This window comes from Macrobrachium rosenbergii, chromosome 55 (assembly GCF_040412425.1).
Source record: "Macrobrachium rosenbergii isolate ZJJX-2024 chromosome 55, ASM4041242v1, whole genome shotgun sequence".
Taxonomy (NCBI): domain Eukaryota; kingdom Metazoa; phylum Arthropoda; class Malacostraca; order Decapoda; family Palaemonidae; genus Macrobrachium; species Macrobrachium rosenbergii.
In genome coordinates, this window is record NC_089795.1 from 56,675,543 (window position 1) to 56,694,484 (window position 18,942).

An 18,942-nucleotide genomic window follows, 5' to 3' on the forward strand; every position below is an offset into this window, starting at 1 on the left:
TATATATATATATATATGTTTGTGTGTGTGTGTGTATCTGCATATGTATAATACATATACGTGTGTGTGTGTGTGTATTGTGTATGTATATATAAATATATACACACGTACATGTATGTGTGTGGTATATAAAAACTTACCCGATCCCCTAAAAAAAACACACACACACAGAAAAAGAGCAGATAAAAAAAAGTAAACAGCACCATCCTTAACCATATATTTTTTTAGTTGTTCTTGTCAAAATACGTCTTGTAAGAAATATGAGACCGCCATTTTTCTTTCATCCCTTCGCCACAACTCCTCTTCCTCTTTATTTCCTTTACCACTTTATGGTTTGCAATTTCTTTTAGGGGTCAGGACGACCACGTTATTTTCTCGAAGTAATTCCATTTCCCCCCACCAGGAGGCTGTGCTTTCCCGCCACTTTATTGTTTGTCTGCCAGGAGGTTTACGGAAAGCCATTAAGATAAAAAGAAAAATGTCGTAAAAGACTTCGTGACGGACGCCCAAATAGGACAAACACCAATTCTTCACCTTCTGTCGGTAATCCGGATCTAGCACTGTAACACCATCAAAATCTGCTGTATTACCCAACTGTCTATGGCCTCGCTTCCATAAGATACTTATTCTTTTCAACGAAGTTTTCCTCAAAGGAGGTCTTCTTCCAAAATAAAACTATTTGATTTTGGGTATAGTAACAAATCGCTCTCAAGTGATCTACGATCAATCAACAACAGGCGATGGAAAATTACCCTCTTTTATGTGAAAGCATTGCATCTGACTTTTATCAAAATTGAGGATGAGTTATTCATTGCGATGTCCACATAAATGTCATAAAACTCCACATAGAGATTTTTTTCGATACAATATGAAGTAGTTACCTAGTTCACTACATATTTTCAAGTGCACCGGCTCTCTACTTTATTACGAAGTTCACCTACTGGAATTTAACGTAAGGTACTTATGTATAAAAAGTATATGATATATTAATGGCGAAATCGATTAGAAATGTAATTTCAACACCAACGCGAGAAAAAAAAAAGTGAAATAATTAATTTCAAAGTTATTGACATTTGGAATAACTGGTGAGCAAGGTCGCGGGTTTTCAGTTAGTGTCATGATTATAGGCAGTTCTCAATAGTACTGTCTACGGTAAAAGTATTAGGAGCCGTAACCCAACAAAAGGTAAATAAATAAAAAAGCATTTGTATCGGTGGTAAAAATATGCAAATCATAAGAATGAAGGGAGTCACTGTGGGAAGGAAAGATGTAATAAGAGGAAGCAGGATATCCTTCTCAACAAGTCGACTCCGAAGATTAGTTATTAAACAAGTTAACTTTGTCTGTAATCTTTAATTTTGAAATATATAGAAATACACCTGAAAAAAAATTCACGAAATATAAGCATGAAGTGTTACTATGGTTTTACTTCCACGTCTGAACCAGGAATGAAAAGAATTTAATTACATCATTATTTGGGCACCATTTGAAAATACTGTAAGTACTGTGAAATAACCTACGAATCCTTATTTCGCGTAAATAATAATTTTGTAGTCGATTGTTATGCCCACAAACATCGTTTTTAGGAAAATTTTACAAAAGCAATTGTTTTATTCATGGCGTCCACCGTTAATATCTAGTAATGATTTACAAGTAAGAGGAAATACTGCAACCAGACAAATACTGTAGGACCTATCAATGAACGACAAGGCAATTAAGTAGTCTTTTTGCTCAAACAGCGTCTTAAAGATATTGGCTATTCAAGTTATTAATTATATAAATTATGCTTTAGACTTATGGGACAGAATAACGTATTTCTGGCTACAGAGATGATGGACTTAGCTAATTTACCATATAAAATTATTACCGTGACCGACAGAAGTTGGAAAATGAAAAATTTTTCTTAGTGTGATACCAGTATATGTTTGTAAGTTAAACACCATAGCACACTGAGAAAGTGATGATAATTTTATGGAAAAATAAACAAGGGAAATCCCAGATTAGCTCTCCTATGTGGTTGCTATGAGAAGACGGAAGTTGGTTGCTATGAGAAGACGGGAGTAATATGGAGTCTGAATTGTTTACATGGAATGGAATTCGTGTAATAAAACGCAGTCAATACAAACCCATTTAAAAAGTTACGACTGAGTCTTGACATATCAATCAGACGTAAAAACTGGTTATATATTTAAGTTCATACTTTCAAATCATATGGCATTTTCTTTATATCAGCTCAAAATGTAGTCAGTTTTCATGCCCATTAACCATGGTTCAAAATGTAAAACTCGGAAGTATATTTCATGCTTTTCCGTAACATGACACCGCCAGGTTGTGAGCTCTTCTCCGAAACATTTAGCACTTTTAGTGAACATCTCGCAACACTTCTATTTCTTTACAGCATTTCGCACACACCAATGTAATAGTTGAAAATATATAGTTAATTGAAGGTTTTTCGCTCATTAGTAGGCTACGTTACATCAAAGGGAGTTTTTGAAAGTCCTTACCGCACCGAGACTTTCCTATTTGGAAAAACACCCTGCTACTTTTATTTTGATCTTTACCTTGTAGGGTATAATCAGGAACTCATTAGGGTAATGGACTACATGGAAACCTGAATCTAACTGCAGGCCGTAACCATCCATAGAACACGAGGATCTGTGCCTACTTTGAAAAGCTGGGCTTCGAAAGTGGTTATCGGAGGCTACTCTCTACAGAAATATTCATTAATAATAGGGTTTACCGGAATGGAACGTCAGCAATGTCAGCGTCTTTTGGACTGATAACGTTGTTCCACGATACTATTTATGGTAGTCTCAGTATAATGGCATAGACCATCTTAGTGTATATTGTTTGCTTTTGGTAATTAGCATATCAGTACAACAACTACTGATCTCTCTCTCTCTTTCTCTTTCTCTCTTCATATTTTTTGACGCTTCGAAAATATCATTACTTTCTTTCCAATACTGCTTTCGCACCATCTATCCAGCACTTTCCAGGTCTTCCTCTTCTCCTCTCACGTAACACTTCCGATTCTATCTTCCTACATGGCTTAACTATCTAAAAACCCAATTAAAGAGAATAAATATGTTTTCTTCCATTCGTGCACAACATATACACGCCTCCTCCTATATAATATACATATATATATATATATATATATATATATATATATATATATATATATATATATATATATATATATATATATATATATACATATATATATATATGTATATATATATATATATATATATATATATATATATATATATATATATATATATATATATATATATATATATATATATATATATATATATATATATATATATATATCAACAGTATATGGGAAGGACAATTCCTTTGTTCGTTACACTTTATTCAGCTGACGTTTCAGGGCCATCTCTGTCCCTTTTTCAAAGCTATAAAACTGAAAAATAAAAGTTAAACCAGATTCAGGCTCAATAAAAGTTTTTAAGTAAAACAATAAAGGTATAAAAGCCGCATGATAAAAAGGAACAAGGTTTATGAGCAGTAATCGAAGGCGAAAACTGAGTGACACTTAGTGCTCGTTTGGTTCGGTTCCAAAGGAAACTCACGAGATGTGCAGAGGAGTTGACGTGGTCTGAGTATTTAACTGGGGAGCTAGCTGTTTCATTAAGACTGTTTCAAGTACCGACAACTGATGGTCGTTTTGGAGTCTGGCCAGTTATTTCAAAATCTCTGTAATCTATGTTATATTTACATTTTTTTGGCGTGATCTCTTGTGCATGAGAATTCGGGGTTTGATTTGTTACACCCGTTCGGTAACTTACGCCACGATGAGAGTCTAATCTCACCTTCAGCAAACTACGAGTGGAGCCCACGTACTTCCCCAGGTCACATCTGGAGCAATGAAACAGATAATTGACTCCCGAGGTCATCAAAGGATGAAACCTTTCTTTATATTTAAACAAGGACCCAATCGTCATTGGGTTACTGGGATTAATTTAAGCTCAACGGCAGGCAGATACTTGTTCATTGTTTTTCGTAAGTCCTGCTAAAAACTTTTATCGTAAATTAGCGGGATACTTTCATAAAATAGTTTAGGTATTGGTATTTCACATTTTGGGAGAATTTTTTTTTTATTATTATTTATGAAGATGTTTGAGAAAAAGCCTGGATGGAAAATAATTGGTGGAGGTGTACCTCCACCAATACTTTGTTGATAATTGTTTTCCATCTCGGAATTTTTACAAATATCTTCATAAATAGCTTTGAAAATGGGACAGAGATGCAATTATGTCTTATTATATCCTCTGGTTACTTTGTTCCTACTTAATTTGAAGCTTTGTGGTGAAAAGAAAATATTTCTTTTTATCTATTTGGCTATCTATCTATCTGTCTACACATTTATATATATATATATATATATATATATATATATATATATATATATATATATATATATATATATATATATATATATATATATAAATCAGCTTTGGTTTCATTCCCATTTTCACGGAATTCTCATTTCTCTAATCCTGTCTTCTTTCGTTTAGGTTATCCTTCATCTCATCTCTCATAAGAGCGTGAAAGCATACCAGCGAGTGATGTGTCTCGCAACGTCACATGTTCTAAATGGCTCCGTGTTAAGGAATTTACACTCGGCGGAGATTAAACTGTTTGTACCGGGAAACTCATTTGCATCTGGCCCCACAGTTACGTCGTTTCTGATAGCGCAATTTATCTTCTTGCCTCAAGTAAGAGATTTGTTTTTCGACAAAATTGCATGTTTGCCGAATGCCATTTCTTAGTAATTCTATAAGGTAATGGGCTTGTTTTTGTCTATTGTATGTTTCGCTTCCATTCTATATACAACAGAACTGGAAAGGAAAAAGGAATTGATTCCTTCATCTGCATTTATATATTAATGTCTAGATGTTGTTGCTATGCAAATAGGTTTTTGGGTGAACAAGAATGATTATTCAAAACCATTGTTACGTTCTAATTTCTTCATGTGTGCCTTTTACAGTCCACAGCGCTCAGCATTTGTTGCTGACGAGAAGTTTACAATTGTTTTTCTGTACATTTTAACTATTTACTTTTATTGAAAAATATAATATTTTACATTTGAAAAGACAATAGTTGTAGCAAAAAGAAAGAAAAGAGCTATCAACTTTTATGCAGAAATTTTCTATAAAATATAGATGCTCTTTAATTTTGGAATATACCATTCTGATTGTGCGATTATCTAAACATTTTAACCAGATGTAGTGACGGTTTCGATGTTTTGTTCTAATAATGGTTGCAAGGAAATAAATGTTCGCAATCAAACCTAAAAAAAAAAAAATGAGAACAACCAAGCTAAGCCTGTGCTTGAATCAAGCAGCATTCTGGTCAAATTTCCGAACATTCTTTTATCTATTATAGTTAATTTTTAGTCATAAAATTTCATAAAATCATGTTGATGGTTTGCGCATATTGAAGAAAATCAAATGAATACTTCCTTGAGTATTGGCTTGCAATCATTTACCTTATCAGCTAACTTCTATAAAGATGCACCTACCATGTAACTATGAAACTTAGCATGCTGTATCTGATTGTACTCCTTCTGTGACGCTTCCAAGCTATTTTGAAAATTCCCCATTTTACAATAATCATTTAAAAAGATACTACATAGGAATATGTTGAAGGAAAAAAATGATTAAGATTATAATATCATGTATGCTGGTACAAATCAGTTAAAAGGACTTTGAAGCTGAACTATTATTGAAAGTTTATCATTGTGCTTTCGGCTCGTTAACCAATGCCCATCAAAAAAATAAAAATAAATTCAAACCTTTGCCATCAGAAGAAATGGCTTCGTCAGTTTCATACCACATATGTAAAGGATATTTGTTTGAAAACAATTTGAGAACATATATGGTATAGAGTACAACGTCTTTATACACTGGTCCCCATTAGAACCGATTCTGGTGTCTTTTAGTAGCTAATCGAAAACTTTGCACAAAATATCACATCTTGACGGTAATACTGAAGATACATCTTCGTGATAATATCGCAAGTTTCCATTTTTTCTTATAAACAAAACAGACATCGATAATCGTCTAAAGAAATTTTCTTAAGGATTTTTGCTTATTTTTGCCGTAATGGTCCTTTTTTTGAGGGGCATTAAAGTATTAATTGTAAATATAAGTGTACCATTACGAATGAAGGTGTTGCGGCCCTTTCGGTTCTACAATTCACAAAAAGTTATGTAACCAGTATTACATAACTTCATTCAGGTGAATTTAATTTCTTCTCTTCCTGTCAAACGCCCTCAATTTATCTCAACGCGCCACATCATTAATTCTCCTCCGATGAAAATATAAACAAAAATATAGAATTTAGTTCCATGATATATATAGAAGAATTCTAACAGTGTAGAAATGACTCTTCCCTCTCGGCCTCCTCTCCTCCATCTTTTCCCTCCTCTTTCTCACTCCCTTAACAGCTGTGATATCCATAACCATAAAGGCAGAAGGCAAACAATACCACTATGTGCAAAGATCATAACCACTATGGAGGACTGACGGGAGCTTGGACGTTAGCACACCCTCCCCTCCCCATTTATCGTGTGTCATTTGCTTTCGTTGGGAAACATACCAAAATGACACACAGTGTCAGGTAGGGGGAGAAGAGAGACAGACTTTATTTTGAAAGGAAACTTATGGTACTTTCATTTGTTTATATATATATATATATATATATATATATATATATATATATATATATATATATATATATATATATATATATATATATATATGTGTGTGTGTGTGTGTGTGTGTGTGTGTGTGTGTCTTCGTGTGTAAAACCAGAACAAAGATAAAGTTAAGTACATTGCCGTCTCCCTGACGCAAGACTATCCATGCGCTTCAATACATCCTCTTCAAGTTCTATCATTGTAGGATGATAAAGTTAATGAAAGGAAGAGGCTAAAGAAAAAATCTTGAAGAAGATAAGCGGTATCCTACAATATAGATAAGAAGAGACAAAAATTTACCAAAATAATAAAAGTCAGAATTTTATCAAATTAAGTCAAGCACTGTGAAATGTGGACGTGGGCGTGTGACGTCACAGTTTAAAGAGGCTATCCCACCTCGCCCCAAAAACGGCCCGGCTAAATTTAGAGATCAAATATAAGATTAAACGGAAATGATACAAGTTAGCCAATGTTTTCTTGCTGGTTCGTTTCTCGTTACGTTGTTTGGGAACGTGATTACTAAAAGGCTGGATGCCGTAAAAACAACTCTGTTTTTCTTTCTCCCTTCAAAAGAATCAGCTAATATAATGGACACGTTTTTAGATATTATCTTATGGCTTCCCTCAGATTGGCCTTTAAATATAAGGGGAACTTAATTTGAACGACATAAAGCTCCTAGCAGAAAGTTTGTCTGTGTATTTAAACCATCCTACCTCCGATTCGGACATGGGAAATTTTCAGAGGACGACAAACAACATAACAAGTGGAGAGTGATACAACTTGGCACAAAAAATCAAAACTTTTTCAGGACACAAAGGATTTTATATAATTAAAGCATACCAGGAGAATTAACCACAATAATAGATAGAAATGTACAGAAATAGCAAAAATAACCTTCGCTAGTAAAAACGACTATTAGGATTTCAGAAAAGAATGAATGAACAGTCTGTTCAGGAAATTACTGCTCTCAAACAATAACCTGAAGCAACAGTATCAAAGGGGGGTATTTGTAAAAATACAACAGGATCAAGATCACCTACAGCCGCAGTATGAGAAATGTTACACATGTAGAAACGCAATATATATATATATATATATATATATATATATATATATATATATATATATATATATATATATATATATATATATATACACACTTATATACATATATATGTATTTATATGTGTATACACACACACACACACACACACACACACACACACATATATATATATATATATATATATATATATATATAGATAGATAGATAGATAGATAGATAGATAGATAGATATAACATACATGTATACCTTAGTTTAACCAGACCTCTGAGCTGATTAACAGCTCTCCTAGGGCTGGCCTGAATGATTATATTATTTATTTACGTGGCTAGAACCAATTGGTTGCCTAGCGCAACGGGACCTACAGCTTATTGTGGAATCCGAACACATTATAACGAGAAATGAATTTCTATCACCAGAAATAAATTCCTCTAATTCTTCATCGGTCGGTCGGAGAATCGAACGCGGACCCAGCAGAGTGCTAGCTGAGAACGATACTCACCCGTCCAATGAAGAACTTATAATATACAAGGTTGTCTGCTCTTATAGCATTTGTGCGTAGATATGTAGAACTCCCCTTAGAATGGAATGAAGAGTGCCTATAAAGACATGTGGAGGCGTTAGGAAGGATGTATACTCTAAATTATCCTGAAAATCTTTCATTTTCAGATCGGTCAACAGAAATCAAATTGTTCCTTGGTAAAACATCAGAAGTCGAAAAATCCCATGCTTGATGGTAAGTAGTATTAGTTCATGTAAATTAGAAAGAAGTGGGTTTTGGAAATGATGCAGAAATCACGTAGAAGGATAAGTACCTTTAGCGATAATACTTTCAAAATTGCCAGAATAAATGAGGATGAGGTAAAATCTGTCACTGATGTTGAAAAAAAACATGTTCTCCCCTCCCACAGTACTGTTATAAATAACTTTGAAAATGGTAAAATACAGGAAACGTTTGTTAGATAATGACATATTTCACAATATTAAAACAAAAGAGCATTAGGTCCATATACAAGTAAAAATTTTAATTGACTGCATATCTCGTAACTATCCTCTCAAATGATATTTCTGTTTGACGATGTGTTTACTAATCAAATTATTATTAACGATAGAGTATGATAAGGTTAACTTAGAATAACAAGCAAATAATGCAATAAGGGCGCTTCATTTGACGATGCAAAAGATATAACAGCATTTGGGGATTTAAACTGATAGGGTTAATGAGACAGCTGGGAATAATTGTGGGTACTTATAAATGTGGAGGAAGAGCGAATAATCTGATAGTGAAGTAATTACAGAAACGGAAAAGGAAGACTGACTTAATCGCAGTTGCAAAGTACACGGGTTGCCATCGTGGAAGTATTTACTGGAGAAACAACAAGAAAATGACAGAAACTGTGAGAAAAAAAGTTGGGGTCGATGAAGTGTCTTGGTAGCATTAAAAGGAAAATATAGGGAGACCAATATATTCTGTAGTGAAAGGAGTAACGAGAGGCAGAGCAGGTGAATTTTAGCATGGCTGTAAAAAGAAAATACCGCGTGAAGGGAATACAGTGTTAACAATAAGGGAACGGCCATTTTCAACGGTTACAAAACAGAGGATAGTACAGCTAAGTTAGGAGTCGAATATGAAAGTGGTTATAAAGCAGCTATAAAAGGAAAGCAAACCCAGTGAATAATATGAAAAATGAAATGGAAGCACCCAAGGAGTGCAATGGCTGAAGGGTATTTTTGAATGGCTAACCAGCGAATGGATATGACAGAAGATTTTCCGTTTGAAAATCAAGAAACGTGATAGAAGAGAACGTAATTATTAATGGTGCCCAATTTATAACGAATGAGACAAGTTGCAAAAGACTACTGAGCTCTAAAAGGCGCATTTCCTGCCAACAAAATTTGATATTGACTAGTCTGGCAACCCCTTTGGTCGCTAACCGAATATCCACGTAGGTCTTAGTTGCATCCAGTTTAGTGCGGTTGCCGGTTCTTGTACCAGAAGCACCTTCAGATCCTTGTACAGTACTTGATTTTTATTTTCTGAATCTCTTGGACTTGATGAACAACCACCCTAACCCCGTCTTTTCACTGTCTCGAAAGATGAACGGACGAAAGTTCCCCCAGTGTTTGGCTTGACAACCTGAATCTTATAAAATTAATCATGCCAGCCGAATATGCTTACGTTATATATTTAATTCCATGCTAAATACCTACTGCAAAATTGGAAGTAGACGACACTCTCGGAAAATGACCTTCATCCAGAGCACGGTCCAAATAAAACTTCATACGCAAAAGGACTCCTTGATTTCTTGAGTAATCGGTGGCGTTTGAAATTAGTTTGAAAATAAGTATAATAACTAAGAACTACTGATTATTTACGAATCCCAAACATTTTCGAACAAAAATTAGTTTGAAAATAAGTATAATAACTAAGAACTACTGATTATTTACGAATCCCAAACATTTTCGAACAAAAACATTAAGAAAAATCACTGTTTACACATCAATACAATGAGGACGAGTTCAAAGCCGATCATGGAAAATAAGGAAAGAGAAAAGGCTTCCTAAATTCAAAACGCGTGAGCATGGCCTCTTACAATTAAGGAACACTGGTCTCGATAGTTCATCTCCATGGGATGTTTACCAGGTACACAACTCTCCCGAAAGAAAACTTAGGTTGTCATTTTGAACATAAACCACCGATAAGGAATCTGAAGGAATACAATTGTAAATATAAGAGCCAAATATTTACTTAAGAAACAATTTCTATGTCTGATAATATTGCAAAAATGATTTTACAAAAAAAATCTATTAACTTCTAGTAATTGACACAGAAACAGAGCTAAAATTAAAACTTTTACAGTTAATAAAACAATGGAGCAACATCAGCGTCCCCATTCATCCAAAATTTCAATTTCGTTTTATGTAATATAACTATTTCAACGTAAATATTTTCTATAATTTTCATAAGCATGCATGGCTGAAGATCGTTAGCCTCAGATATCATTTTAAAAAATAAAAAGGGAACCACTAGAATTTAGATTTCATGACGCCAGGCCGGTTTTTTTCTCACTTATACAAATACACTTGCCTCCTGTTCCATGTTCCCCTCATGCCGTTATCTAAATTAACAATCAAGGGAACAGTGCTAGGTGACACTTGAGAGAGGATACCAGGTTTTAATATAAATGGTATTTTTTCATTACTGAATTTAAAGTAAACACGAAATAACTTTAAAGTGGTTGTTTTACTGAGTAATACGCAATATGTATCGGTATTCACACACACACACACACACTTACATGAGGTGGCAGTGCATTTGACTGTGAGCACTAGCGTGACCTAGGGTTAGGAAAAGGGCATGGGCATGGGGATCTCATCCCTAAAGCCTAACTGGTAACCGAAAGGCTCAACCTTTTTCTTAACGACGAAGTCATTACGAATGCTTTTCTCTCATTGCTAACCAGTGGGATATTATGGACTTAGCTTTTACAGTTAATAAAGTTATTTACCAAATCAAGTAAACAAAGAGTGCATTATATTTTGCAGATTCCTTAACGTTCATTACTGGTTTTATGGAATAACTCTGAAAGTTATCGGAAATAACAAAAGAAAATCAAATGATGTAAACAGAAGTATGTACATCAAATAATTGCCAAAAATTATCATTAACGTAACAATAAATAAAAAGAAAATTTGCATTTTCGAAACCATAATCAAACCATTGAGCATGACGTAGAGTAAAGAGTATTTATAATGTGCCTGCATACATATAAACCTTTATGTTCACATGCTAAAATCGTTATCGAACTATTCGTATAAAAGTTCCTTTTCATTAGCCTAAATCATAACTGTGAATATTCTTCAGGCTTCTTTGCCTCCAGAATTCTAATTAGGATGGCCTTTCATTTGAAAACTTAAGAGCTTGACTTTCTGGATCGACTGATCCCTTGCTAAAATAGCAACCTTTATCAACGCGTTGTTCTTCTAGAATTATCACTTTATCTGAATCGTTTTTACTGGCACTCTTTCATGATTACCAAAGGAACATACGCTTGCACACACATATGTAACCTGTTACGCTAAGTGATATATTATCTTGATAAATATTCCTAACATTGTCAGGTGGTTTGCTATGAAACATTCAACTTTATATTGTTATTTTTTTCTATATCGACATTCTATTTACGCAAATAAAGCCTCCCTTTTATCGTTGGCATAGCTTCTTGATCTGCTTATTAGCCAAAGTTTCCCAGCTTTTTCTCAGTCGTAAAATACTTTTAGGAGAATACTGGCGCTAGTCTTTAGAACATCACTTCTCCTCCCTTTCATCTTCCCGAATGATCGATGAGCAGGACATTCACAGCTGTCTCTTCCTCAGCATGAGATCAGCTAGACAAGACATGCTCGTTCAACGGACGGCCACCACAACTAACTGCATCACAGGAGACCTAAGACAGCGAGGTCCCACCCCGGGGACGTGTCATAACTAATCACAAGAAAGACAGCTGGTCTTCGAAATGACCTTTCAGCACCGAGTTGACCTAAGTTTGCCTTAAGGCGAAACTGATCCGACAAACGTTCAGTTATACCTGCGCAGTTATGCCAGTGTAGGCGAAACTGAACCCACAAATGCTCAGTTATACCGACGCAGTTATGCCTCTGCAGGTGAAACTGAACCCACAAACGCTCAGTTATATCAGCGCAGTTATGCCTGTGTAGGCGAAACTGAACCCACAAACGCTCAGTTATACCTGTGCAGGCAAAACTGAACCCACAAATGCTCAGTTATAACGGTGCAGTTATGCCTGTGCAGGCGAAACTGAACCCACAAACGCTCAGTTATACCTGCGCAGTTATGCCTGTGCAGGTGAAACTGAACCGCGCAGCTATGCCTGTGCAGGCAAAACTGAACCCACAAACACTAAGTTATACCTGCACAGCTATGCCTTTTCAGGCGAAACTGAACCCACAAACGCTCAGTTATACCTGCACAGCTATGCCTGTGCAGGCGAAACTGAACCCTCTGACGTTCAATTATACCTGCGCAGCTATGCCTGTGCAGGCGAAACTGAACCCTCTGACGCTCAGTTATACCTGCGCAGCTATGCCTGTGCAGGCAAAACTGAACCCTCTGACATTCAGTTATACCTGCGCAGCTATGCCTGTGCAGGCAAAACTGAACCCACAAACGCTCACTTATACCTGCGCGGCTATGCCTGTGCAGGTGAAACTGAACCGACAAATGCTCAGTTATACCTGTGCAGTTATGCCAGTGCAGGCGAAACTGAACCCACAAAAGCTCAGTTACGCCTGCGTAGTTATGCCAGTGCAGGCGAAACTGAACCCACAAAAGTTCAGTTATACCTGCACAGTTATGCCTGTGCAGGCAAAACTGAACCCTTTACTGTTCAGTTATACCTGCTCAGTTGTGCCTCCATGGCAGAGCCAAAAAACTGAACCCAGGTCGCACAGGTTATGCCTGCGCAAGAGTTATGTCTGTGGAGCCAAAGCTGAAGCGGGCTAATGTTCTCCATTGCACTTAGCAGTTATGTCTGTGCAGGGAAAACTGTGCAGGTATAACTGAACGTTAGTGGCAGCCTTTAAGCGGTTTACAGAAGACCTAAGGTTAGCAATAATCTCTCCCATATTGTTAAGAAAAACATAATTCCTTTAATTAAAATAATTTCAGAATCATTAAAAAACAAATCCCACTGAAGAGTTAAGATTAGCAGAATCAATTTGTATCCAGCCTAAGAAAATCGTTTAAAAAATATTATTTTTTTAAGTTATGATAAATTCAAAATCATTTTTAAAAGCAAATTTGACTGAAGGGTTAAAGCGCATTGGATTTAATTTTTATCCAGCTTACAAAAATTGTTTTAAATCGAGTGCAACTGGTTTAAACTTTTTATTCTCTTTATTTTTATGCATCTGTATATTTACTCATGTGCTTAGATTCTTATGTCGATATTAATATTGTTTAGTATGTTAAATTTTGGTTTTGGTCCTGTAATAGGAATGTAGGTCCTTTACGGGTCTAAGTATATAATAATAATAATAATAATAATAATAATAATAATAATAATAATAATAATAATAATAATAATAATAACAGCAGAAGGAAGAGATGAATATCTAGAAATCTTTTTATGAAGGACATAACACAAAAGACCAAGCGAAATATGGCATCAATAAACTTTAGAAATATAAAAAAAGAAAAGAAAAATAGAGAGACTGGTTTAGTGAGGTGGGGGTGAAGACTTCTGAGGATTCCTTGGAATTCCTTGGGATTTCCTGGACGAGGCTTTGATTCTTCAAGAACTTCAGATGCAGAGTCTCCAGGAGCTCCCAGAGACTGTCTTCAGAGACACCTCAGCTATGAAGATGAAGAAGAAGAAGAAGTAGAAAGAAGGAGGAAGACGGACACCTAAAAGAACACTCTGGAGACGACCAAGGACTGACTAGGACTCGGTAGGAATCTTGTGAGTTCTGGAGTCTTCCTCAGAATGGAGACTTCTTCTTCTTCGGTTCTAGAAGCTCGCTCGCTCCTTCCCTCCTTCGGATATGTATCAATGCCGTGGCAGATTATAAAACTGACCTTGGTGAAAGCCAGAGTAAACGGTTAACATTACATACATAATGTTTGCCTTTCAAGTATTTGCATGGAATGTGCTTGTACTCGTAATCATCACTTGTGAATTATATGTGTTGATCGAGGAGGACTTAGTCAACTTGCTTCGCGCAAATTTCCCTCTGTCATTAAAACTGGATTTCTGCCCACCTTTTGAATGGTAGCCTGTCTCCTTAAAGAATTCTGCAGCTGTCAGGCCCTCTTAAGGTAGGGTATATCAGTTCAAGACTTAGGCAACTTTGCCTGTCATCGAAACTGGATTTCTGCCCACCTTTTGAATAGTAGCCTATCTCCTCAAGGAAATCAGCAGCAGCCACGGTTACTTGGGTTAGGTGTCTGCCAGTTCGAGATATAGTGCAACTTTTGCCTCTGTCATGAAACTGGATTTCTGCCCCCACCCGTTTGGATGGTGGTCACCTGTCTCCTTAAGAAATCAGTAGCTGCCAGGGCCACTTGAGGTTGGGTAGCCAGTTTGAGACATAGGCAGCTTTGCCTCTGTCACTGAAACTCGATTTCTGCCCACCTTTTGGATGGTGGCCCATCTCCTTGAAAATGGTAGCTGCCAGGCCACTTCAGGTTGGGTATACCAGTTCGAGATATATGCAACTTTTGCCTGTCATCGAAACTCCGTTTCTGCCCACCTTTTGGACGGTGGCCTGTCTCCTGCATGCGAAATCAGCATCTGCCAGGGCCACTTCATGTTGGGTATATCAGTTCAAGACAGGCAACTTTGCCTCTGACATCGAACTGGATTTCTGCCCACCATTTGGATGGTGGCCTGTCTCATATTGAAATCAGTAGCTGCCAGGGCCACTTCAGGTTGGGTATACCAGTTCAAAACATAGGTAACTTTGCCTCTGTCATCGAAGCTGGATTTCGGCCCACCTTGGGACGGTGGCCTGTCTCAGCCATGAAATCAGCTGTCAAGCCACTTAAGGTTGGGTATACCAGTTGAGACATGAGCAACTTTGCCTCTGTCATCGAAACTGGATTTCTGCCCACCTTTTGGATGGTGGCCTGTCTCATTAAGGAAATCAGCAGCTGTCAGGGCCACTTACTTCAGGTTGGATATACCAGTTCAAGACATAGGCAACTTTGCCTCTGTCATCGAAACTGGATTTCTGCCCACGTTTTGGATGGTGGCCTGTCTCCTTAAGGAAATCAGCAGCTGTCAGGGCCACTTAAGGTTGGGCATACCAGTCTGAGACATAGGCAACTTTGCCTGTCATCGAAACTGGATTTCTGCCCACCTTTTGGATGGTGGCCTGTCTCATTAAGGAAATCAGTAGCTGTCAAGGCCACTTAAGGTTGGGTATACCAGTTCAAGATATAGGCAACTTTGCCTCTGTCATCGAAACTGGATTTTTGCCCACCTTTTGGATGGTGGCCTGTCTCCTTAAGGAAATCAGTAGCTGCCAGGGCCACTTCAGGTTGGGTATACCAGTTCAAGACATAGGCAACTTTGCCTCTGACATCGAAACTGGATTTCTGCCCACCGTTTGGATGGTGGCCTGTCTCCTTAAGGAAATCAGTAGCTGCCAGGGCCACTTCAGGTTGGGTATACCAGTTCAAAACATAGGTAACTTTGCCTCTGTCATCGAAACTGGATTTCGGCCCACCTTTTGGATGGTGGCCTGTCTCATTAAGGAAATCAGCAGCTGTCAAGCCACTTAAGGTTGGGTATACCAGTTCGAGACATAGGCAACTTTGCCTCTGTCATCGAAACTGGATTTCTGCCCACCGTTTGGATGGTGGCCTGTCTCCTTAAAGAAATCAGCATCTGCCAGGGCCACTTGAGGTTGGGTATATCAGTTCAAGACATAGGCAACTTTGCCTCTGACATCGAAACTGGATTTCTGCCCACCATTTGGATGGTGGCCTGTCTCCTTAAGGAAATCAGTAGCTGCCAGGGCCACTTCAGGTTGGGTATACCAGTTCAAAACATAGGTAACTTTGCCTCTGTCATCGAAACTGGATTTCGGCCCACCTTTTGGATGGTGGCCTGTCTCATTAAGGAAATCAGCAGCTGTCAAGCCACTTAAGGTTGGGTATACCAGTTCGAGACATAGGCAACTTTGCCTCTGTCATCGAAACTGGATTTCTGCCCACCTTTTGGATGGTGGCCTGTCTCATTAAGGAAATCAGCAGCTGTCAGGGCCACTTACTTCAGGTTGGATATACCAGTTCAAGACATAGGCAACTTTGCCTCTGTCATCGAAACTGGATTTCTGCCCACGTTTTGGATGGTGGCCTGTCTCCTTAAGGAAATCAGCAGCTGTCAGGGCCACTTAAGGTTGGGCATACCAGTCTGAGACATAGGCAACTTTGCCTGTCATCGAAACTGGATTTCTGCCCACCTTTTGGATGGTGGCCTGTCTCATTAAGGAAATCAGTAGCTGTCAAGGCCACTTAAGGTTGGGTATACCAGTTCAAGATATAGGCAACTTTGCCTCTGTCATCGAAACTGGATTTTGCCTACTCTTTTTGGATGGTAGGCCCTGTCTCCTTATGAAATCAGTAGCTGCCAGGCCACTTCAGGTTGGGTATACCAGTTCCAAGACATAGCAAGCCTCTTGCCTCGACATGAAACTGGATTTCTGCTCACCGTTTGGATGGTGGCCTGTCTCCTTAAGGAAATCAGTACTGCCAGGGCCACTTCAGGTTGGGTATACCAGTTCAAAACATAGGTAACTTTGCCTCTGTCATCGAAACTGGATTTCGGCCCACCTTTTTGGATAGTGGCCTGTCTCATTAAGAAATCAGCAGCTGTCAAAGCCACTTAGGAGTTGGGTATACCAGTTCGAGACATGACAGCACCTCTGTCATCGAAACTGGATTTCTCCACCTTTTGGATGAGTCAGCCTGTCTCGTGGGAAATCAGCAGCTATCAGGGCCACTTGGCAGGTTGGATATACCAGTTCAGAGACATGCGGCAACTTTGCTCTGTCATCGAAACCTAGTTTCTGCCCACGTTTTGGATGGTGGCCTGTCTCCTTAAGGAAATCAGCAGCTGTCAGGGCCACTTAAGGTTGGGCATACCAGTCTGAGACATAGGCAACTTTGCCTGTCATCGAAACTGGATTTCTGCCCACCTTTGGATGGTGGCCTGTCTCATTAAGGAAATCAGTAGCTGTCAAGGCCACTTAAGGTTGGGTATACCAGTTCAAGATATAGGCAACTTTGCCTCTGTCATCGAAACTGGATTTTTGCCCACCTTTGGATGGTGGCCTGTCTCCTTAAGGAAATCAGTAGCTGCCAGGGCCACTTCAGGTTGGGTATACCAGTTCAAGACATAGGCAACTTTGCCTCTGACATCGAAACTGGATTTCTGCCCACCGTTTGGATGGTGGCCTGTCTCCTTAAGGAAATCAGTAGCTGCCAGGGCCACTTCAGGTTGGGTATACCAGTTCAAAACATAGGTAACTTTGCCTCTGTCATCGAAACTGGATTTCAGCCCACCTTTGGATGGTGGCCTGTCTCATTAAGGAAATCAGCAGCTGTCAAGCCACTTAAGGTTAGGTATACCAGTTCGAGACATAGGCAACTTTGCCTCTGTCATCGAAACTGGATTTCTGCCCACCGTTTGGATGGTGGCCTGTCTCCTTAAAGAAATCAGCATCTGCCAGGGCCACTTGAGGTTGGGTATATCAGTTCAAGACATAGGCAACTTTGCCTCTGACATCGAAACTGGATTTCTGCCCACCGTTTGGATGGTGGCCTGTCTCCTTAAGAAATCAGTAGCTGCCAGGGCCACTTCAGGTTGGGTATACCAGTTCAAAACATAGGTAACTTTGCCTCTGTCATCGAAACTGGATTTCGGCCCACCTTTTGGATGGTGGCCTGTCTCATTAAGGAAATCAGCAGCTGTCAAGCCACTTGTTAGGTATACCAGTTCGAGACATAGGCAACTTTGCCTCTGTCATCGAAACTGGATTTCTGCCCACCTTTTGGATGGTGGCCTGTCTCATTAAGGAAATCAGCAGCTGTCAGGGCCACTTACTTCCAGGTTGGATATACCAGTTCAAGACATAGGCAACTTTGCCTCTGTCATCGAAACTGGATTTCTGCCCACGTTTTGGATGGTGGCCTGTCTCCTTAAGGAAATCAGCAGCTGTCAGGGCCACTTAAGGTTGGGCATACCAGTCTGAGACATAGGCAACTTTGCCTCTGTCATTGAAACTGGATTTCTGCCCACCTTTTGGATGGTGGTCTGTCTCCTTAACGAAATCAATGTCTGTCAGGGCCACTTAAGGTTGGGTATACCAGTTCGAGACATAGGTAACTTTGCCTCTGTCATCAAAACTGGATTTCTGCCCACCTTTTTGGAAGGTGGCCTGTCTCCTTAAGGAAATCAGCAGCTGTCAGGGCCACTTAAGGTTGGGTATACCAGTTCGAGACATAGGCAACTTTGCCTCTTTCATCGAAACTGGATTTCGGCCCACATTTTGGATGGTGGCCTGTCTCATTAAGGAAATCAGTCACTGTCAGGGCCACTTAAGATTTGGTATACCAGTTCA